This window comes from Protopterus annectens, chromosome 11.part0 (assembly GCF_019279795.1).
Source record: "Protopterus annectens isolate FY-2018-M chromosome 11.part0, PAN1.0, whole genome shotgun sequence".
Taxonomy (NCBI): Eukaryota; Metazoa; Chordata; order Ceratodontiformes; family Protopteridae; genus Protopterus; species Protopterus annectens.
Window position 1 is genome coordinate 1,028,478,249 of NC_056745.1, and position 25,037 is coordinate 1,028,503,285.

Genomic DNA, 25,037 nt, shown 5'->3' on the forward strand with positions numbered 1-25,037 from the left:
AGGGGAAAATATACTAGACCTGATCATCACAAACATGAGTACAAAATGCTCACCACTTGAAGTATATCCCTCATTGTTGCAATCGAACCATATACTAATCACACTGGAGTACTGGATCCCCCACATATGCAAACCTCAAACACATCTATGTGTGTGTGGGAAATGCCCCTATTAGCAACTGTGACAGTACACTACAGGATGCAGATTCCCCTTTTGAAACACTGATGATGTCAGCACTCTATAACTATATTACCTGAATTCAAGCTCGCCAGTAATTTGTATAGCGTGCTCTACTAATACATCTTTCTCCAGTGTCATAACATAGTTAGGTAGGGGTTTGAATCCTGCAAAGGGAATGTATGTGAGTTAGTGTGAGTGGGGTTTGTGTGTGTGCATAATGCTGTGAGGGAAAAGTGCCTTTTGCCAACTGGGAGAACACACTACAGGGTGCACATCCCTCTTCCTAAACACAGATGATGTCAGCACCCTCTAAGTACAGCATTAGAAAGGATTTCTCCCACTAATGCAAATAGCGCACTCTGCTAATGTGTCTGTCTCTAGTGTCATAACACAGTTAGGTAGGGGTTTGAATCTTGCAAATGGAAAGTATGTGTTTTAGTGTGAGTGGGGTTAGTGTGTGTGCACAATGCTGGGGTGGGATGTGGCTTTTGCCAAATGGGGCTACGCACTGCAGGGTGCACATTTCCCTTAACAAACAGTGATGTTGACAGCACCCTATACAAACAACATGACAACAGACAACTGCCAGTACTCAGTATAGTGCTACATGCTACTGTAACACGCACATGTACCAGAATATACCTAGATAGTGTTTTGAAACCTGAATGTGGCAAGTGTGTGGATGTGGGATGTTTCTGTGTGTGCATTTCCATATGGAAAACATGTTGGATGTGGCAATCAGGGAACCACAGTACCTGATGCACATTACACTTTTAAACTAATGAGGTTGCCTGCACCCTGTGAGTACAGGTAGAGAAGAGGAAATCGGTAGTAATCCAAATAGTGCACTTTTCAAATGTGTACCTGTCATGTGTCGACAGCTACTCATGTAGGGTAATAAATAATGGAAATGGCAGGTGAGCGTGTGCATGTGTGGGGGTAGCAGGGTGTGTGTAAATGCATGTGTGACAGAACAGATACATATAGCTGAATCTACAATACAGCACATGATGCACATTCCCATAGTCAATGGTAGCATGTGATGGTGTGCAGCTGGTACACTTTGGTAAGTAGTATGGGTGCAGATAACATTTCAGGACATTCATACAGTTACTGCAGCAGGAATGCTGGGATATACACACAATCATAGTGGAACAGTGAACAGTTACCAACATGTTACTACTTATACACATCTATGTAGTCACCCTGTGCATCAGCAACGTGTTTACCTTTTCCTGCACTGATGTTGTAGTATGCAGGAGGTGGCACAGTGTCATCATATGCACAGGGTGTGGGTTAGGTATGCCCAAGCCAGCCACTGGTAACACCAATTGACATGTGTGTGTATGTGTGTTTGTGAGGGGCAGCAGTACAGGGTGGACCAGTGTTGGTGCAGTGTGTGTGTGTATGTGTTTGCCCTAGGTGTTAAATTTCTGCATGTGTGTAAGCACGCACACAGTCCCACATAATGGCTGCCATGTACAGGGTTTTGTGGACAGCCACAGACTGCACCTGTCAGGTCATCCAGATCAGTGTCTGTGGGCACGGACACGGTACCTGTGCCTGGCAGGGGTGCTACGGACCATATCCGTTACTAACCCAGACTGGGTACTGTCATCGGAAGCGGGTGTGTGTTGACTGGACACAGTTCCCTGTTGGGACTGTCCAGAGCCACGTGCACGTGGTCTCCTGGGGCGTCCTGATGACAGCACTGACCCAGCATTGCTGGGGCTGCTGCTGGCACTTGAGGTGCGTGAGTGGGCCTGTTGTCATCGCTGGCGACTGCCAGCTGGTGCTGTTGCCGCATACGCCACGTCGATGCCGCAAACGCACACCATCGCCCTGGCCCATGGACATCTGGTTGTGGAGCAGCTGTTGTATGTCCCCACAACGTCTGTCAACGACATCTGTGAAATTACGAATAGCATTCGCAATGTCACGCATGCCATCTGTCATGGCTGTGCGACATGCTCTCAGCTCCCTCAGACCCTGTCTGGTGTACCTTTCCATACGCGCCTGTGCCTGCATAACAGTCCGAAACATAGTGGAGGTTGACATACCTCCTTGGGCACGTCGGCCAGAGGCAGTACGGCCACGGATGCCCCCACGAGAACCCATGGGCGACTGTCTGCGTGGTACCATTGGAGGACCCTGCTCATGGCTGCTTTGTGGGGATGCATGTACCACAGGTACCACATTACCCTGATCTATGCCCAATGCATACTGTCCATCGCCTAGGGACAATGGTGACAAAGGATGTAACGGCAGGATGACTGTGCGCATTGAAGGGGTTGACAGCTGTGTACTGTCAATTGGCTGACCAATGGCGGACCCAGACACACCTTCCTGCACCATTATAGACATTTCATCATCATCAGTACCTGGGGCACAAGATTCAGGTTCCCTGCTGCAGGTCACCAGAGCAGCACCAGAACCTACGGGAGGAAAACAGGGAACACAGGTTACAGTCTCAACACATATTTTACGGTGATGCACTTCAATACAAATGCACACATTCAGAAATGGACACATGCACTCATGGACACACACACACATGCACACATGGGCACAGGCACACTTGCACACATGCACACCCCACAGTACACACACACACATCAGTACTGAGTTACACTACTCTTACTAGTATTAACTTGAGTATTGCAGGTATTATTAAACACACTCACCAGCATGTATACTACAGAGTTACACTACTCTTACTAGTATTATAAATTGTTTTTCAGGTAATGATAAACACACTCACCAGCATGTATGGCCTGCCTCGTTGCTAGATGGGAGGGACCTGGAAATATGAAGAAAGTAATGTCAGTGGGCACAAGTGTGCCATTTGTTTTGCATATGATACAGTACAGTAGTACACCAGTTCCCTTATACACATCAGCTGCTCATAATGTCAGTATCACACATGCACAATTACATATCATGATGACAGATACATACCACGTGCACACCTTATGCATGCATGAAGTAACAGTGTACAGAACAGTCATATGTACATATGGCATCTTACCTGCACGCTCAGTGTCTTGCTGCTGTGTGGATCCAACCTCCATCATGATGCAAGTCTGATGCTGTTGTTGTTCTGGGGCTGGATCCACGACACTTAGCAGTAGCCCCTCCTGTCTGGTGAGGGGATGTGTGGCCACCCCACCTGTGGCAACCTGTTGCCTGCGGATATCTGCAGCACGCTGGCGGACATTTCTAATCAAATCACTGCAGTGATGTCTCACCTGCTCATATGTCCTATCATGCATGCCAACATCATTTATCCTGCTGACAAGGTTTTGCCACAGTGCAGACCTCTCCTGCTGATTCTGGGTGGTGCGTGAAAACAGGATGTCATAGTCACGCACCAGGCTCTGGTGGATCACTTCGTCCTCTGCAGCAGAGTAGGCAGGGTTCCTTTTGGACCCATATCTCCCTGGAAAAGTACACAAACAGGATATCAGCAGAGTATGTCAGCAATATATGGTACACATTCTATACATAAAGTATTAAATTGTAGTTATTACTGCTTGGTTGTAACTTGATTAAAGTGTAGCTATCATTCTAAGTCTTTTGGATTAAGCACTTGGCCTTCAGACCAGTTGTTTTACATTAGGAAGGTTTGTGGCAAGCACTGTGGTGGCAGGACAGGTAGCTGTCATCCTTCTAAGTTGGGAACTGCTGATTGAGAGCCCAGTGTCCAAGTGTATTAGTTCTGGTATAAGCAGTTGGGCTTCAGGCCAGTTATTTAACATTAACAAGGTTTGTGGTCTGCACTCTTGTGTGAGAATAGGCTGTACTCTGCCATTCATAGCTGGGAACTTCTGGTTTAAGGTTTATAGTGCCTGCATATTTGAACTGTATCTTACTGACATTGGTACACCTTGTTTGCTGTAGCATACACTACATCCAAGCCTCCTGAATCTAGCTTTGTTTATATGCTTGTTATTTGTTAGCTTGTTATTTCACTGGTACGCTAATTCCACATAATACACAGCTTCTCAGCACTTCTGTGAATCACTACTGATATCTGCATTGCTTACTGTACTTATTTCCTTGTTACACTTGACAGAAAGTGACTGCTTGTCGTTTTTGCATTTACTTAATTGTAACACATTGCACTTAAGTTACCTGGCACTTGCTCACTGAAGCTATTATATCAGTCAGCAGTAGAAATTAATATCAGTACACCCTCACTCCCCACTGGACCTTGTTTTCAATTATTACAGAATTCACAATAGTATTCTAGCATGTCCAAAGGTCAGTTGTCAATCTCCTCTCCAGTCCAGCTGGTGAGTGTGGTAATCCAGAGGCAATGTTATAACAGCCTCATGTACACAGACAACCCCCTCCTCCTAACAACAAATTCAAACACATGTGAGTGATGCAACCATATACCAAACTGGAGGCTAGGCTCTCTCTACTCAATACTGCCATAACCAGTCAGGTGGAGAAGGAAACCACACTCACTACAATTCCAGTCTCACATAGACCTACCACGACAGCAAAACAAACACATAATCACACAAAAACATACTCAGAGGCTCAAAATAAAGATCTGCCTAAGCAGCAGAGACCTCCAAAGCAGACACCCAAGCAACTGCTACCCCAAAACCAAACACGTGCAACACATATCTCACAAAGCCAATGTGCTGAACACTCACAGCCCTTAACAGTAAACAACACACCTCATACACTTGTAATAGGTGACTCTATCATCAGGCACACTGATGTCACGTTCACCAGGCTGAACGAGGAGAGGGTCACAGTGTGCAGCCTGTCGGGCACTACGACCCGCCACATAACACAAGCACTCAAGTAACTCCAAGGCAAGTACAAATATGACTCACTCATTGTCCATGCTGGTGTGAATGACCTGACACATACCTCCCTGGACTACATGAAAAGAGACAGAAAGGAGCTCTCTGAGCATGTAGCCCAAGACAGTATGACCCTGACCTTGAGTAGCATCTTACCCTCACCAAGAATGATGCCACAATATCAAGGCAAGATGATCACTTTCAACAATTGACTGAAGTACTGGTGTCATTCAAAGGTGATCCAATGCCTGTCAGCTTGGGATGATATGCTGTACAAGCCACAATGCTTTGCTAGGGACAGCTTGCACCTGTCACCCCTGGGCTTTTGGATTTTGGCAAAGGCTCTTGCTACACCCATAGTGCCTTTATTAGGCTAGGCTCATAAGGCAAACCCACATCCATACGTATCACAAAGGATGAGGAACTAAGAGTAATGCTACTCAACACCAGAAGTCTAAACCTCAAGATACACGCACTCAAAACTCTACTTAGCATTATGGACATCGATATCTGTGCAGTAACAGAAACCTGTTTCAGGTTTCCCAAGAGCACACCAGCACTACCAAGTTATACCTGTTACCATTCTTGTCGGCCCCAACACTTGGACCAAACAACAAAAGGAGGGGAGTATCAATATTCATCAAAGATACCCACACCTCCACATTGGTGGCAAAGTACCACATAGGTGTTAAGCCATTAAGTACAGAAGAAGTAATTGGGGACCTGGGGAACAAACTTGATAGCAATCTGTCATTTGACAACCACGTGGCCAAAGTGGATTGAAAAACATGTTATATAGCCCAGCTAATCATGAAGGGATTCACATGTACATCAGGGGAGGTCATCGTGCCTCTTTACTCATCCATCATCAGGCCTATAATTGAGTACAATGGCCCTTTTGGGATGTACCTAACCAGACACCTACAGCAACTGGAAAACCCCAACAGTACCTCATCAAGAGGATCAAAGGGCTCAAACAGATGCCATATGCTGCCCAGTTAAAGAAATTCCAGCTGGACTCAGTGGCATACTGCCTGTTCAGAGGCAGTCTGTGCCTGCCATATACAGCCATGTCCAACCCAGAAGTAATGGACATGCTGCACCTCAGGAAATCAAAATCCCATACAGCCACACGCTCAAGAGACCTGAACCTTAGCACTGAAATAAATAGGACATGCTGGAGGGACAGATTCATAACCCAGAGGCTCCCTTCACTCTGTAATGAACTCACAGTACAGGTTAGGCAGAGTCCCTCATTGACTCTCTTCCATAGGAATCTGGATGAGTGGATGGAGATCATAGTTGTACCCAGGGTATCACTTCTATGTCACTGTTAGACAGAGGCACAGTATACTAACCTCGGAAAAGGGCATAGCAACATAAATTTTAATTGGGTGGCAAAAGACAAACACATTCTGCTAGGCTTATCAATGCCCTAGGGCAAATAGCCTAGTATGAACCTATGAACCTATGTGTACTGCTATACTACTTCTGCCATATGTTGCATGTGTGTGTGTTGTGGGGGATGTGCAGGTAATGGCCAGATATTTCTGCACAGGCAACACTTCTGAAACACTCTGGGTGTTCATCCCAACATACTGTATGTGTGTTGCCATCCAACACTGTGATGTGGACACACATTACTCAGCCTGGATATACATATCCCAACAACACCACAAGCACAGTACACTACCTTGCTATGTATGTATGTAATTACACAGTTATTCACTAGTTAGGACTGTGATGCTATCCATGCAGCCCACTGGGCCAGTGGAAGCCACAACACACACTGCTGGCCCCTTTGCAAAAGCTTACCACAGACATCCCACATAGTGCATGTAATGTGCACACACATATCTAACCCAGACCGTATGCACACCACTTATTTATCCTGTCCAGTGGACTACAGATACAGGCACATTGTATAACAATAGCAGGAGGCTACTGCAGCACAGAGCAGATTCACATGAAGGCAAGGCATCTGTGGTCAGCAGTGGTAAGATGCTTCACATTCACCAAATGCACAGATATTGGCAACATTGTTGCAGACAGTTTAGGTGCAGGTATCCCCCCCCATTCTCCTACACAAGTGGAATTAGTTATCACAGATGAATGTAACCTCCCTATCATCTCACATGTCCAGGTGAGGGCCACCCTCAACATTGCAGAACACACAGCATCACTGTTACAAAATGGTATCCCTGGATGTGTGATACGTTCACCCCTAGAGGACATAGCACCACATTACAGACTGATATTAAACCCTGGCCATACTACAGGATATGTACCTGAACAGTGCCATACATACACAGTGGTCCCACACCAATGAGGAGGAACCTCTACTGACCCTGGGAACTACTGCATCATATGCATAACTGGCCTTGTGTTCTAAGCTATGGAAATTTTAAGTATGGAAGACATGTACAGCAATATTACATATGTATATATATCAGGACTATGTACACACAACCTATCTCATGGACATACCTATAGATAGTGAACTATGATACATTTGGAGGTTTCACAGTAAACACAGTATTAACCTGCTACTTTGCATTACCTGTGTTTGTGTCAGCTGTTGCTGTGTCACTGGTGCTACTTGCTGTTTGCTGCTGCTGCTGCTTTTGCTGCTGTGATGATGCAGTTTTTTTTCACTGCCTTTATTGCTTTATTTCTTTCTTTCTTTCTTTCTCTCTCTCTCTCTCTCTCTCTCTCTCTCTCTTTCTCCGTCGGTTTGGTGCAATGAATGTATTGCATGTGTGGAGTGTTAGTACTGGATGCTTTTGTAGGTATCTGCATAGGTCCATGTGATGGCCTCTGCACCAATTGTAAGGCAGCATTTGCTAATTGCATGCAGCCAGTTGTGTACTGATTGCATGTCTCACTGTGATTTCAGGACAGTGCTATAAAAGGGTATGTGAGATAGGCATTGCCCTTTCAGATTGTAAGGGCGTGGACCATGCTGCTATGCTGTCGACAGTGTTCTGTGAGTGTGAAGGTTAGTAAGTCTCTCATGATTCATGCTGTGTTGTAAATTCAGGTTGCTGCATTTCTCTCACCTGTTCCCTGTAGTGAGTGTGTATGCATACTGACACCTACAACTATATTTCATATGTATTAATATATATATATATATATATATATATATATATATATATATATATATATGTGTGTGTACATATACATACTTTCATATATGTACATTAGCTGACATTATTAAGTACAAGCTAACAATTAGCAGGGCTGTTTCTGTTAACACTAAACTAGTATGGGAATCCAGTAATTAGGACAGTAAAAGTCTACCTGACATGCTTTGGGTAGTACACATCCTATATTGCCTTTATCTTCATTCCTACTATTACATGTTCTACTTATTTTAGCACTATATTCCTGTATGAGAGTCATGGCTTAGTGGTAGGTCATACAGACTAGTGTTACAATGGTCTTGTGGTAGGGCCTAATAGTATGCTTTTATTTTGCTTTCAAATTGAGTACAGGGCCTATCAATCAAAGTGCTGAAGGCACCTTTAAGCAGTTAAAAGGGTTAGTAAGTCTCACAGGAGTCAGGCTGTGTTGTAGATTCTGGTTGCTGCATTTATCTTCACTGTTTCCTGTAGTGAGTGTGTATGAATACTGACACCTACCACTATATTTCATATGTATTAATATATATATATATATATATATATATATATATATATATATATATATATATATATATATATATATATGTGTGTGTGTGTACATATAATACTTTCATATATGTACATTACCTTACATTATTATGTACAAGCTAACAATTAGCAGGGCTGTTTCTGTTAACACTAAACTAGTATGGGAATCCAGTAATTTGGGCATTAAAAATCTACCTGACATGCTTTGGGTAGTACACATCCTATATTGCCTTTATATTGATTCCTACTATTACATGTTATATTTATTTTAGCACTATGCTCTTGTATGAGAGTCATGGCTTAGTGGTAGGTCATACAGACTAGTGTTACCAAGGTCCTGGGTTTGAGACTAGCAGTGGGAATTTATTTTTCTTTTGAAATGAGTACAGGACCCATCAATCAAAAGTGCCAAAGGCACTTTTAAGCACTTAAAACCAGGTCTGCGCTCGTTTGCGTGGAGCTCACGCATGCACTGGCGTGAGCTCAAGACACAAGCTCACACCCGCGCTATTTTCTTTGAAAGAAAAGAAAAAGGGGTGACAGGAAAGTGGTGAAAAAGGGGTCACAAAGAGGGTAAGACAGTAGGGAAACAAGCTTGGGATTTGCAGGAAGGATGTAGGTGAGGCCCATAGCTGCCCATGTCTTTCTCAGCAACAGCTGTGCATTTGTATGTAATTTGGTGTGACATTTGAAACCTTCCACCCCTGAGAGAGGTGTCAGGACAACATTAATACCTGTTGTACAGCCAATTGTAATTAACAGTTTCAATGTCCAGCGGACATGTGTGCAACATGGACAGCTATGTATGGGGCGTAATTTTTTTGTGGGTACAGAGTGCCCTTTTTTATTTTTTTTCAGGTGAGAGTGGTATGTCAGGTGAAGGTAGTCGGTATAGCTGGGGAGGTAGGTTGGGTAGGTTAACAGACAAGACAGACAAGACGCATACAGGGGCGGTGTATGACACATGTGGGGGGGTTACACAATTGACGGGGACGGAGGTTGGGATATCCAGGGCACATGAGCCCACAGATGGCAACAGTGGAACTGATATCCCCACCCATAGGCAGTTGCCACTGTTCCTTCACAGCCCAGGACGGGGCTGTGCTGGGGGCTGTGCAGGCAGGACAATGGGCATGCCCGTAAGCTGTGCCACCCGGGCCTCAAGCTGGAGTAGGGGCCCAAGAACAGAGTCTTGGATCTCCCTTCGCACCACAGACTGGACACCTTGGAGGGTGAGTGGACGGGCTCCTCCGGCCACGCTTGCAGAGGGGGGACAGGCCCCATCCCCTGCAGTGCTTCCACCCGAAGGTGGCACAGGGCCACCGGAGGAGGGTCCGGCCTGGGCACTAGTGCCAGGTGCAGTCGCCAGATGAGGTGGGAGAGGTGGGTCCGCTGGGACCCGCCTTCCCAAGCGTTCTAGGTTTGTGAGTATGTTATGTTAGTTTGGGTTAGTAGCATATTATTCCATTCAAATTAGTTGTAACAGCATGCATTGGTATTCCCATTAAACAAACACCCAGATATTAACACCATTGAACAACAGGCATATCAATATCACATGCATTATTTGAACAGAAATACACAATCAAACAACATGCAGGGTTGATTAATGGCAACAGGCCATCAGGTTTGCAGGTATGAACAGGGCACATGCAACAACGGACATGCATATATTTTTGAAACAACAGGACAAATGTCCATGGTTAATGAAATGTTCACATACCAATATTTAGTGAGTTTTTAATTTGCAATTATAGGGTGGGGTGGAGAAAGAAAATGATGACACATTCATAAATTATACATTAATATACATTTGTAATAGAAACACAATTAACTTGTGGGTGATAGTTTCAAATTGATTTTTAATTGACTGTCATGCTAGACCTGTTACAGATACATCACTATCCTAGTTATTTTGACTTTGATCAGATACATCATCCTGCTACACTTTGATGACAGGGCAGGGGACAACTATGGATGTTTAGTATGTCAGACAATCATTCATTCTATCTGAAAATTGTTGACTGACTTCACCATATACAGATTTTGGCTTAAACATTCAAGATTCAGACACACTGCAATCAGTTTGGGATGTTAATTTGTAATTCCCACATGCATTTAGTTCTGTAGAACCATATTGAGGCTTATATATTCAGGGGTAATTACTACTTTATTTATTGATACATGACCCTTTCTGTCACTCTCACACATCCTGCTATTTCACAGTTCAGGTTGGTACTTCTAGGCTTTGTTCACATATTAGACCTGTGGTGATTCAAACACTTTCCAGCAGCCTCACTTCTGTCATGATTCAGCATTTCAACAGGAGATATATCTCACATGTGATTAACTCAGCTTCTGAAGCTGTACTCTTGAGACTACTGCAGGTTATACTACATTTAATTAATGGTGGGACATCTGTATTACAGAACAATTTATTTCTATCAATTATATTTCCAGTTTCACTTGCATACTGATGAACTTGTTGCAGCCATACCTGCAGACTTTCACTTGTTGCTTGCACATTCTATTACTTTTAATCAATATACTGCAGTGTTCTGCTACATGCTACACTATAATATTTATTTACAAGTACTAGGTGGGGTTACTAACCTGCATGGTGGCGCAGCACCAGCCTGCGGTCATGTGCCCTGCGATTCACAGAGCGGACACCTGCAGCTGTAATACAAAACAAGTAATATTGGAATACACATCTCCATGGTATCAGCTAGTTGAATTCCTTACATACATAAGTAAAATGTAACTTACTCAGTAGTGGGGCGTTGGGAATATCCCGGGCCTCCTGGATCCATTGGGTCAACTGGTCTTCTTTACGTCGCTTCAGGTCCGCATGGTGGTGACGGACCTGCTCACCAGTACATGGAATCCCAGTAGCACTAGTGAGATCATGAGCCAACTGGTCCCATGCCTCCGCCCTGTATGCTCCCCATGAGACCTGGTCCTGCATGAGTTGGGCCTCATGATGGTGAACTAGGAGCCAGACCATGTATCTGGACTCCTCAACGCCCCACCGCTGTGCTCAAAAGCAAAGTCCCTCCCCAACTCCACTCATTCTGCCTGCATGTCTATTCTACAATCGTTTCTGCTGTGTATTCCCGCCTATGGGGCTTATATATGCCGATTTTCCCGCACATTTCTATGATTGGCCATTTTGGAATTGTATCTACTTCACAGAAACTGCTTTATCATGCTCCATTTTGAATTATATCCTATATATATACTATTTCTGCATTTCTAAGTACTGCTGTCATGGCTTAGTAGTTTAGTACCTTGACTCTAGTGCATGGTATCCTGGGTTCAAATCTGACCACTGATTTTTAATTTTCATGGCTGTCTAGAAATGAGTTCAGGACCTGTCAATCAAACATGCCAAAAGCACTTTTAAGCACTTAAAACCAGGTCTGCGCTCGTTTGTGCGGAGCTAGCACATGCGCACCGGCGGTTAGCTTGTGGGCGCGGCGCGCAAATGGTGTGTGCTGGGTTAAACCTTAATTGGCTAGTAACATGCATGTTAAGCTAAGCACAGCTAATTGCACACAGTTTGAGCCTGTTAAACCAGTGCTTAGCTATGGGCAAGCAATTTGCAGCCTTTGAAACACTACTCAGCTACGGGCACTCTGTCTCACAGCAGCTTAGCTATCAGTACACTTCTAAATATTTTTATTATTGTATTACTTGAAAATATATGCTCCATTTAATTCCATTTTACAAAAGGAAATACTTTTACATTTGTACAATACTGTCAGGGGCCTTTTTAGTGCTTATTTACAAAAAAAAAAAAAGGTTGTTGTGTGGGCTCAAACCTTGCCTGTCTGCTCTTAAGCCAACAACTCTACCGCTATGCTATTACTTCTTGGCTTACTTTGCATATTTAGTTCTTATATCCTTTTCCACTGATTGCTAACTGCAGTTGCGCTAGTAGCACACCCGCGCACACGAGTGCACGCAGTAGCAAACATTTAAGGGGTTTTAAAAAAAATAAAACAGTTTTTATTTTCATTTTATAACATCTGTTCACTTTTTACATTGCTGGTCTGTGGGGGCATGTCTTGTGTAGTGTGTTTATTCACATTTCCATGGCCTCTCTCGTGGCTGTTTACTTTCTGTCATTCTAGACTTCCGGGGGCGTGTCCGCTCGCAGGGCTTAGCCTACAGACACGCCCCCTACTGTCTTACACGGACCGTGTAAGAGTTACAGTGTGATTCAGCATGCCTCATGCACCTCATGCATATGCATGACATGCTGACATCACACCGTTTAACTGCAGCCTCTGTGTAAGAGTTATAACTCTTACACGGAGGCTTCCTGAATCCTGCCCATAGTCTTCCAAAGTAGGGTACAGTTTTCAATGTCACTTTCGAGTATGGTAAGGTTTTGGAGGTAACTGGAACACACCTCTTTGATTTGTCTTAAAATTATTATATATACTTTAGGTAAATTTAGATTACTTCTTAATTCATGAATTGTGCTATTGAGGAAAGGGTAGATATCTTGGATTCTCTTATGTTTTAACCAACGGAAGGAGTCTAGGTTTAGCATCTTGTTATTTATTTTTAAGTCAGGATTTTTATGGAGGGGTTGTAGTATTAACATAGCTTGTCCAAGGTTTAAGGAGTGAAAAAGTTTTTGTGTTATATTTATAGAATGTTTTAGTGACTCTATTATGCTACAGGCTTGTAAATCTTTTTTATTTAAGAAGGGAAGCACTTTGGGATTGATGTCTAGTGTTTTTATGTACCTATAGTATATTGTTACCCAGGCCAGTGAACCAGTCTTTGCCGAGGGGTCATACTCTGAAATTCTCAGTATTCTATTAGTGTTGATAATAGAGTAGTAGGTTTTGAAATCTGGCAAGTTCAGACCCCCTTTGTGTTACTTTTTGATTAGGAGATTCTGCTCTTTTTAGGTTCCTATACAAATTTTGCTAGAAAGGTATGAATTTGTTTGAAGAATTTATTATGTAGAGTTATCTGAGATGTCATAGATATATTAATCTAGGTAGTATGTTCATTTTAATTATTGATACTTTAGACAACAATGGTAGCTTAAGGTTATTCCATCTTGTACAATCTTGTGTATGTTTTGCCATTTAAGAGTTACGTTATGTTGGGAAAATTCCTTGTTTTTCTGAAAGAAAGTAATCCCCAGGTATTTAGTTTCTTCTCTTATTTTTATTTTGTCTAAGAGAGGTATTAGGGAGATGAGTCTAGGTGGCCTTAAGGGGAATATATTAGTTTTATTAAGGTTTAATTTGTGGTTAGACATGTATGAGAATTGTTCAATTGTGTTTATTATTTTGGTCATGTCTGACTTGGAGTAAAGTATATGTTTAGATCATCTGCAAATGCTGAGAGATAATCTTTGAAGTTATGTATTGAGGGGGGATTATGATATGTATTTTGTTTAATATATAGAAATAGGGGTTCTAGGTAAAAGTTGAAAAGAAAGGATGATAGTGGGCAGCTTTGTCTTGTTCCATTTTTTATTGAAATTTTGTTTGACCATGTTTTGTTTATATATAGGGATGTATATGGATTACTATACAGAATTTGAATGATCTGTATAAATTTTTTAGGTATGTCAAAGTGAGGGAACGTTTGCAGCAAGAATTCAAGATTGACCCTATCAAAAGCCTTGTGGGCATCTACTACCATTGTGAAGATGTTGGTATTTCTCTGATTTGCAAAGGATATTAACACTTCTAATGTTAACGTATTGTCACTGGTCTGTCTACATGGTGTAAACCCAGATTGTTTATAATAATTTGATAGAGCAACTAAGAATGCCACATGAAGATGATTTACTAGATGCCAAGCTTTATGACTTTGAGTCATCCTCCAACCCAAAATACCAAGTTTTTTAGGACCTCAAAACCCCATAAGAATATCTGTGATTGTCCCTAGAGACCACTAGTGACAAATGGTTGTTCCATAACTGAGACAATATCCATCTACATAAATGCCCCAATAAAAACCAATGGCTGAGGCCAACAAATTTTTTATTTTAGACTCTCTGGATTTTCTGTGTAAAATTAGAGATATTCTGGAAAGATATCACACAATCCTGGTAACAACAGATATGGAAGCACTTTATACAGTTGTTCCACATAGCTACTGTATTCAAGCTGTAACAGAAGCATATGAGAAGAACAAGACTGTATTACTAGGAGAGGCAGAAGTTCAAGGAATGTGATTGGTTCTACTCCTTAGGAATGACTACTCCATGTTTAACAACAGATTTTATAAGCAGATTACATGCGCATCTATGGGGGCAGCCATGGCCCCAAGCATGGCCAATGTGGCTCATAGAAAATGTGATGAGGAGGCAGTGTACCAAAGACTTTATTTTGCATTGATGAAATGCTATCACCATTTCATTGATAATATTTTTGTCATCCTGGAGGAGTATGAAGCCACAGTGAATTGCTTTTACAACCATATCGGTAATTCCACTAGCTTTCTGAGATTCATGACCTTTCACATCAAGTTCTAGGTCACCTCTTTAGATGTAGCTATATCTAAGGACATGGAAAACAAATACCTCTCCAGTAACCTATGCAGAAAACCAACCAGGGTTAATATGCCATGCAGTAAAAGCATACATCCCCAGATCCTTAAGAGAAATATTATAAAATCTCAATGGATGAGAATTGCATGTGTCTCCAAGGAGCTTAGAGATTTCATCACAAATCTAATCTGCCTAGACCAAGACATTCTGGTTAGGTGGTACAGCAATATACTACAGAATTCCATCCTCAACTCCATCAGAACTTTAAAGGAGTCAGAGGACTCTATTTTGAGGGACCCTCTTGAGAGACTCCTAGCGCTCAACAGAAACCAACACTGGGACCAACAGAAGGACAAAAGAAAAGGAAGCACGGCTATCAGTTTTACAGCAGATTACAAAACAATCCAAAATATCATGACTGATAACTGAGTGGAGATTACCGGCAACAAACAGCTGAAAAATCTCCTAGGACGCCATACTTGTTTTGTTTTCAAGGGACTAGGTAGAGCACAAATTCAGACCAGAGAAGGACAACAGAGGAACTTTCCCCTGTAGCCCCCTTTTTGCACTTACTGCAACTACATGAGCAAAAAGGACTACTTCTTTTCCTCAGTACTCATCAAATCAACTGCACTTATGTAATCTCAACACTACTTTCGTGATACACTATGCACAGTGTAATGGCTGCAGTTGTTTTTATGTAAGGAAACTGGTGAACAAGTTCAAAATCAGGGTGGTGCACCAACTGCCTAATATCAGACTCTAGACCCTCAAAAAACAACTAGCCAAGCACTGCCATGATTTCTCAGACCATGGACGCTTCCACTTCCACATCTTGGACAAGCTCACTATGAGTCCACTTGAAGGAAATAGAAATTCCATCCTCAAAATAATGATGTTAAGCTATTTGTTTTTTAGTCTTCTTTGCATGTTCCAAGAAATCCTCTTGGGACACGAATAGTGATGTATTAAAATTTTGGATGTCAAAATTTTATTGCAAATCATAATGATGTCAGCATTTGCATTTATTGATGCTATTTAAACACACACACGTCTATTTCTACCTGTATAAATCTCTCTCTCTCTCTCTATATATATATATATATATATATATATATATATATATATATATATATATATATATATATATATATATATATATATATATACATATACATACATAAAGGTCCAAAAAAGAAATTCCAGCACTCGAAATGATAAATCCAGTATCGGATGTAATAAAAAGACCCAAAAAGCACTTTGGAGGTACAAAAGTACTTTCAATGTTGGATGGAGCAAACATTCAGGTTGTTCCTTCATGCAGCCATTTGGCTCAACTGAAAAGAAAACACAGATTGGTGACCAATTTCGCCCCCTGGCGTCGTCAGTATGAAATTACAAGTAAGCATCACACCAGCCCATGCTTTATAGTGAGGAGAAACAATTACATAAAAATATATAATATAATACAAAGATTCAAAAAACAAATAAGTATATACATGTATATGTGTATACAAAAATCATATCCAGCATATTATCATGCTTTTAAATAGACAATGGAAAAAACACTTATAAAATATTAAATTAAGCTTATATTTTATAAGTGTTTTTTCCATTGTCTATTTAAAAGCATGATAATATGCTGGATATGAATATGTATATACTTATTTGTAAACCTGAATGTTTGTTCCATCCAACATTAAAAGTACTTTTGTACCTCCAAAGTGCTTTTTGGATTTTTTTATTACATCCTATACTGGATTTATCATTTTGAGTACTTTAACTACTTTTAGAGGATCCTAAAAGACACAATATAAAAAGTAGGTAGATAACGATTATGTTAGTAGAGGTTGGATGTGGGAATGCATTCAAATATATATAAATATTTTGGTCTGAGAACTATTTATTGTTTAAAAACACATATACCCCCTGTATCATATTGTTTTTTGAATTCAACAGCTATTATAGGTTGTTTATTATAGACAAGTTTTTTTGCATAGTTTTTAGGTCTTTTATATATCTATTATGTTTTTTATATATAATAATCAATTTTTTATATACAATAATTATTTTTATAGTGTACATTTTTGGAGTATAATACTAATATTTATATTTTCTATATATTTTATAATAATATACTTCACTACATGATGTATATGAAAATGTTTGTTTTATGGAGGATTTTATTATAATATTTGTATAAATGGCGATGTGATCCACAATATATATGTGTCAAAAGAACATATATATTTATGTTCGGAGGTTATTTCTATATTTTAGAATATTGGTATGACGTACTTCAGCATATAAGTGTAATAGGGTCTTTGGAATGAAATTCTTATAAGGTTACAAAGACTGATTGAGTAATTGAAGTGTTTGAATGGCCAGCCAATGACACATAAGGTGATGATATAAAATGTGTGTAAAATGGCTAATTTATGATTCTGATGAAGTCTCCGGAGGGAGATGAAAGCACTTAATCCGTGTTTTTATTGTCTCTTAGTTTTATATTAAAAAGTATATACACAATACTGGATTTATTCCTGGAATTATTTTTATGTGGAACAAAGGTTTTGACTAAGGGAAGACAGCCTTTATTGCACCGGAGCTATGCCTTGTGTTTGTTTTCAGTATTTTTACTTGTTTTTGAGTTAATGCTATATTAGAGGCTAGTAGTTGCCATCCAAAACATATCACTCATAATATACCTAAGTCGCAGTTTGGCAGACTTAAACATATATTTAATGAACAAAAAGATTATGAGATGGAACTGACTAATATGAGTGATAGATTCATCAAAAGGGATTAACATAAACGTAACATTCATACACAAAAATCAATGGCTCTCAACTATCCTAGGCAAGAATTTTTGAAACCTACCAACCTTAATTCAGATTCAGATTACTCTAACACATCTAGACCTAGATCTAATCAGAATGTTAGATTTGTGGTTAATTATGGTACTAACCTTTTCAAGATACGTACTGTTATAGATAACCATTGGGAAGTACTTAAATTGGATCCTTTTTTTAATCAACTTTTGGAGTCTAGATGTTCATATAGTTTTAGACGGGGTAAGAATCTAGGGGAATCCCTTTCTTGGTTCAAACAGATTGATTGTCCTAAGGATGATATAACCAGTGATTTGCCAACTGGTTCACATGCCGGTGGCAATTGTATATATTGTAAGGTGATGTCACGAACCAAGTCCTTTACTTCTGTCAGTACCTCTAAAGTTTTTGATATTAAACATCTTATCACCTGTCGCACAGAATGGGTGATATATATGGCAGTATGCCAATGTGGTTCCTTTTATATCAGACAAACCTCTAGAAGTTTGAAGAGCAGGATTGCTTTACATTTGAGTGACATCAATTGTAAACGCATAAGAAGTGCTCTTTATAAACATTTATGTGATCATAATACTGTTTCATTCCTCTTTGTTGGTATTGATGCCATTTGATTTAACCAAACATCAAATTTTGGACAAAAAAGAAAGAATGTGGATGATTAAACTTGGGGCTATGTACAAACCTGGTCTTAATGATCATTAGTAACTCAATTTTTCCTCCTCTTCTCTATATTTATAATAATTATTTTCTTTTCTATTTTTTATTCATTTTTATATTTTCTCTCTTTTTAGTTTATATTTAATAATAATGTTGTTATACTCACCATTGGGTATGTGTAGTTGTATGAGATTATACTATATTCATATATATGTATATTTATGGTATATAATACATAATTATATACTTTTGGTATTTGTTTATGTATAAGCTTAATTTAATATTTTATAAGTGTTTTTTCTATTGTCTATTTAAAAGCATGATAATATGCTGGATATGATTTTTGTATACACATATACATGTATATACTTATTTGTTTTTTGAATCTTTGTATTATATTATATATTTTTATGTAATTTTTTCTCCTCACTATAAAGCATGGGCTGGTGTGATGCTTACTTGTAATTTCATACAGACGACACCAGGGGGCGAAATCAGTCACCGATCTGTGTTTTCTTTTCAGTTGAGCTGAATGGCTGTATGAAGGAGCAACCTGAATGTTTGTTCCATCCAACATTAAAAGTACTTTTGTATATCCAAAGTGCTTTTTGGGTCTTTTTATTACATCCGATACTGGATTTATCATTTCGAGTGCTGGAATTTATTTTTTGGAACTAACTCTGTGCACCATTTTTGGCGACGTGCACTTGATTTCTTTGGTGTGTTCATATATATATATATATACACACACAGAGATGAGAGGGAGATTTAGTCATCTGTCATTAAAGTTGGCATCTGTTTAGTTGACACAATGTGGCTTAAGAAACACATGGTTCATAGGTTCATAGGTTAGTACTAAGCTAACTGCCCTTGCGAGACATTTTAAGCCTAGCTAGTTATCCCTTGTGAGACTCAAACCCTGCATTACCTGTTTGGGAATTTGCCCTCCCATAAATACCAAGAGATGTCAGAGTTTGAATATGAAAAACAACACCTCAGCGTTTTATTTACTGTTTTTTACTTGCATACTCCATGGTTATTCCTTGGTTTATTCAATGTGTAGTGACATATCAACATTATTGTTGACCTTTTGAGGTTTACATTAGCAGTGTGAACATTTGGTTGTTTTGTTTGGTGTTAATATACATCCAAATGTATCTATCTAGCACATATGTAAATATTGATATAGATATATAGATATTTACATATATATATATATATATATATTTATATATATATATATATATATATATATATATATATATATATATATATATATACACACACACACACACACACACACACACACACACACACACACACACACATATATATATATATATATATATATATATATATATACACACATAAATATAGATATACATCTCTCTCTATATATATATATATCTATATATATATATATATACACACACACACACACACACACACACACACACACACACACACACACACACACACACACACACACACACACACACACACACACACACACACACACACACACACACACACACACACACACAGCACACAGATATAGGCAGATAGACACATTTACACATATGCCTGTATGTACAGGTTTAGCAATAGGAATGTCTACAGAAATCCTGCATTCAAAAATCATGTACTAATAGAAAAACTGCAATAAATGCAATAGAACTCACTGCAGTGCCCTTTTCTTTATGTAGTAAAATGAACAGTGTAAAAAATCAAGTGCATTTCAAAAACACAAGTCCCTCAATGCATTCTAAGACTTGGCCTAAAGCATTGTTAGTCCAGGACAGACCTAAAGCCCTACACATGTTGTAATTTACAATAACTAGTAAACTAGAATATCATACTATTCAAGAATGACAGTAATCATGCCAGGTCAGTATTCTTAATTAATTGTGTCTTATGACACAGTGAGAAATCCCGGAACAAATGAGTAGTCCTAGCAGATCATTTTTTCAAATGGATTTAATGCATTGTACATTAAAATGAGTATACATACGTCTAATAAAAAGCAAACAAAGCATGATATAGAATTTTCCTTTTTGTTCATTATACATATAAGGATTATTTGTGACAATTATTCAATTGAACATAATTTAGATTGTGAAAGTCTGGCTTTCCCAAAAATGTCACTCCTTCTCATAAACATTATTCTACATGTATTAGTAGCAGAGATTCCACTTATTTATATATTGTCCAAGCAGGTCATAGTTGTCAATTAAAAAAGCTGTTAATGCAAGTGAATTATGACCTTAGAGTACCTATACAATGCAAAGAAAAGAAAAGAAAAAATCACATTGTATTTAAATTAGCTCTAAATACATTCATGGAAAAAAAATTTATAGTCACCCTCTTCTGTGGCAAATAAAAACTTTAATGCAAAAGTTCACAAAAGTATTACTTAGTAGTTCAAAGTAATGCAGCAGAAGTCAACACCCAAAACGATTAATTCAAAACACAATTTTGAGCCAGAACATAAAATTGTCAAAATGTTTCGTATAACCATTGCAATAAAGTTTAATGCATTATTAACGTTTAAAACTTTCTCAAACAAAGAAGACTAAAGGATAAAAACAGCATCATGTTTCAATAATTAAATACCCTTAGACTTACACAATTATATACACAGACTCACAGGCACATGCACACTAACACACACACACACACACACACACACACACACACACACACACACACACACACACACACACACACATCATGGATAAAAAGAGAATGAAGCTCTCAGTGAGTTAAGTTTGAAAGATAAGCAATCCAGGAAGTCTTCAGTGAACCTTTTGTGAAGCTGAAAGTCTTAGGGATGTCCCTATGAAGGACCATGACTGTTGTAACGACAAAGTGTTTTTTTGGAAAGTTGTTCTATAGAAATGCCAAATATGTTTTTAAGAAAGACAAGACTCCAAACTGCTGTCTCTTTGTAGTAGGCATAGTGGAATTCTTTAGCTTTGTAATTATTTTTTTTTTTAGATAGTTTGTTTTGATCTGAGCCACAGACATGGGAATTTGTTTTAGGAAGATTGAACAGTGCATGAATCTTTGATGAATTGAACTCTGAACACATTTGTTTATTTTGTGTTTGTTCCCCTTTTCCTTTATCCCCTATAAAGATTATAAATTGTCAACTTAAGCCTTCAGGGTGTATTCTCAACAGAATCTAAAATTACCCCTCATTTCACTGAAAGTAGAGAGTTAGCCAGAAGTAAAAACTGTAGCCTGAGAATAAATCAAATAAAACAACATTTTAAACTCAACCAATAAAAAACAAGCAATGCCAAACTATTATAAAAACATAAATATGAACGCAAGTTCAACCAGACAAGAAATGTATTAGATTATGTGCTTTTGTCCAAATACATGAAGGAATTCATCAGAATCCAAATCATACAGCAAACATTTCTGTTTAAAGGGTAGACAGTCATGTGCTCAAACAGCATGCCAGCTGATCGTACTGTTCAGTGCAGTCTTAAAAGGCTTAGACGTCTCTAAAAGTTTATATCATATTACAAAGATAAGAAAATTAAAATAAACTGCAGTAAATGTGCCTATTTATAGAATGAATGACATTTTGTTTTCATTATAAAAATGTAAATTTATTAGTTGCTAAAATCTTGTAGATTGCGTTTTTCTCTTCTTTAATATAATAAGGTAACCCAGACAAATCTTACTAGAACAAAAACAACCAGTAGTTAAATAAATGAAGAATAGTAAATAGAAATAATAACCGTAACTTGACAGTCCTTAGTTTTAAGATGTTAGCCATAGAAATGCTATCATTTAATCCTAGTTCAGCTGTAGCATTCAGTCTTAACTGCCAGACAGCCTTCCTGTATTCCATTGTAGCCTCCCATGCCCCCACTTTCTGTGGCATGGACACAGTTTCCAGTATAAAGAAAATAAGGCATTTAAAATGTTTTTGTGTTTTGGAGTATTCAATATAGGAAGATTGAACAATGTACAAATCTATTCTGGACTAAACTCTGAACACAAAGTTTTTCTTTTGTGTTTATTCCCCTTTTCTTTTTCCCCCTGTAAAATGTGTTTGATAAAATGGAACTTGGATAAACAGACTATTTATTATTACTAGCACAGTAAAATATTAAATGCTGTTGGACACATTTTATGTTTTACAATTGAAAGTGCTACTATTAGTTTGAACTCAGTAATTTCTTTTTTTTTCAAAAATCTTTATTGAGTTTTATAATTAAAACAAAAATAACAACAATAAAGACATATGTCAATAATAGCATGGCAGTAATAATCAGCAGAACTTAATACATATCTATAGGAAAAACACAATTAACAAACAATATACACAGGTGACTTTTACCTCTTAGATAAGCTAATTATTTGATCAACCATGTACTGGTTATTCAAAAGTGATTTGTAAAGCTAGAGGCCCTTACAAATGAAAACCGAGAAATGCATAAAAAAGCAGAAATATAATTAAAGGAAAAACTAAACCCCAACATACAGGGATATAAAGTAAGCATTATGTTTAGTGTGACAGGTGGTCAAATAAATCATTCCAATAATTTAGGAAGTATGGATGTAAATTTTGACTGTACATTAAGTATTTATGAGCTGTTATGTACAGCACTCAGTAATTTCTACATCAGGGGATAACTGCTGCATATACAAAAGTAGAGGAAGTGTCACATGAAAAGAGTGTTGTACTGACACACACACACACACACACACACACACACACACACACACACACACACACACACACACACACACACACACACACACAAAGAGTTTGGGAAGTTAGTTTTCCTGCCTTTAAATATCCATTTAGAAAAATGTAAGCTTACTCTATTGAATGGTGATATCTTAGGAAAGAGTGATGTCTAGTGTACAGAAATAACTTATGAATTAAAGTTATTTGTAAGTGAATTCAGACCTGTTGATCCTCCAAATTTGGCACTCCTCCAAACGTATATATGCCAATCTCATGGTTGCACTTAAGGAAGCGAGAAATCTCTCAAAAGAAGGGAATCAGTGCTGGTGCACACTTATAATTCACAAGGACAGTGATTTCCCAGTGACGTTGTATTCCTCAACATCTTATGCTCTGTACTGTTGATACCCAAGGAAATCTACAACCGATAGATATAATCATATTGGAGATAGATGCTGCACCTTAAACTAGAGAACAGACTTAAAAATTCAAAGTGCTAGTAATATCTTAGGCACACTTCACATGGAATATATTTCAGTTATTGATTCTAACATAAAAGCCTCATTACTTGTGTCAGATATCAAACTACAACATGCTACACTTTTTAAAAGAAAAATAAAGTGCATTATTTGACAACACACAAAAACCCAGTCAGTATGAAGTTGATAACTCCTTGCAATCAGAAAAAGGCCAAGTCAGTAAAGATATTGTTCAGCTAGCAATCAATACCTGTTAGGAAGAGCTTAAAACAAAATAAATTAACATAGACAAAGCCAGCGGTCCAATTGTGTTAAAGGAGAGGTTGAATGACTTAAATGCATTTCTTTAGAGTTGGTACCTTAAGGGAGATGACCATAAAGGATAAACAAAGGAGATCAATGTATCCTTAGAGGCTGATTAATCTGGTGAGCATAAGATCCAGGTTTCAGCAGTGGTGATACATAGGAATAATCTATGAAGAGAGTATTTTTTCAGTAGATTTAAAGTGCTTGGTAAGTATTTTCTGATATGGTAAAACAGTCTTTTGAAGACTGTAGAGGATTATGATAGAATCCAGCTCTAATTTCTGCCACTTACTTTTTTTTTATTTTTCAGATCTTCAGCTGTAACTGTTTAAGATATCTTCCAATGCTTTTGCTTGAAAAAAAATTCTGATGTTAAATCTGGAGCACAAATGGATTTGTATGAGACTACTTTCATTTATCAGGCCCATAATTGAGTACAATGCCCCTTTTGGGATGTATCTTACCAGACACCTGCAGCAACTGGAAAGACCCCAAAAGTACCTCATCGAGAGGATCAAAGGGCTCAAACAGATGCCATATGCTGCCCGGTTAAAGAAACTCCAGCTCTACTCAGTGGCATACCACCTGCTCAGAGGCGATTTGTGCCTGACGTATAAAGCCATGTCCATCCCGGAATTAATGGACATGCTGCACCTCAGAAAATCCAAATCCCATCGAGCTAAGCGCTCGAGAGACTTGAACCTCAGGACTGAAATAAATAGGACATGCTGGAGGGACAGATTCATAACCCAGAGGCTCCCTTCACTCTGGAATAAATTCCCAGTCCAGGTTAGGCAAAGTCCCTCATTGACTCTCTTCAAGAGGA